At 41.6% G+C, this 827-nt stretch overlaps 1 non-coding gene across 1 annotated transcript; it reads left to right on the forward strand.

Annotated features, from left to right (window-relative positions):
• Nucleotides 1-376: 376 nt before the first annotated feature.
• Nucleotides 377-483, forward strand: LOC112804799 (small nucleolar RNA R71). Its single transcript, XR_003203416.1, has one exon. It is a non-coding gene; the product is annotated as a small nucleolar RNA R71 (small nucleolar RNA).
• The last annotated feature ends 344 nt before the right edge of the window (nucleotides 484-827 follow it).

An 827-nucleotide genomic window follows, 5' to 3' on the forward strand; every position in this document is an offset into this window, starting at 1 on the left:
CTCTGCTATTGCAGGGTTTTCAGGATCATAAGCTTCTTCTTTAGAAGATGCCTCTTTAGTACTGTTGGATTCATTTTGCCATCCATTCAGACTTTGAGAAATCATGTTGACTTGCTGAGTCAACATTTTGTTCTGAGCCAATATGGCATTCAGAGCATTAATTTCAAGAACTCCCTTCTTTTGATACATCCCATTGTTCACAGAATTTCTCTCAGAAGTGTACATGAACTGGTTATTTGCAACCATGTCAATAAGTTCTCGAGCTTCTGTAGGTGTTTTCTTTAGGTGAATGGATCCACCTGCAGAATGGTCCAATGACATCTTGGAGAACTCAGATAGACCATAATAGAATATATCCAGAATGGTCCACTCTGAAAGGATGTCAGAAGGACACCTTTTGGTCATCTGCTTGTATCTTTCCCAAGCTTCATAGAGGGATTCACCATCTTTTTGTTTGAAAGTCTGAACATCCACTCTAAGCTTGCTCAGCTTTTGAGGGGGAAAGAACTTAGCCAAGAAGGCCGCGACCAGCTTATCCCAGGAGTCCAGGCTGTCTTTAGGTTGTGAGTCCAACCATGTTCTAGCCCTATCTCTCACAGCAAAAGGGAAAAGCATGAGCCTGTAGACTTCAGGATCTACTCTATTAGTCTTAACAGTCTCACAGATCTGCAAGAACTCAGTTAAAAACTGGTAGGGATCTTCTGATGGAAGTCCATGGAACTTGCAATTCTGTTGCATTAGAGCAACCAGTTGAGGTTTTAGCTCAAAATTATTTGCTCCAATGGTAGGGATTGAGATGCTTCTTCCATCAAACTTGGAAGTAGGTG

This window comes from Arachis hypogaea, chromosome 5 (genome assembly GCF_003086295.3).
Source record: "Arachis hypogaea cultivar Tifrunner chromosome 5, arahy.Tifrunner.gnm2.J5K5, whole genome shotgun sequence".
Taxonomy (NCBI): domain Eukaryota; kingdom Viridiplantae; phylum Streptophyta; class Magnoliopsida; order Fabales; family Fabaceae; genus Arachis; species Arachis hypogaea.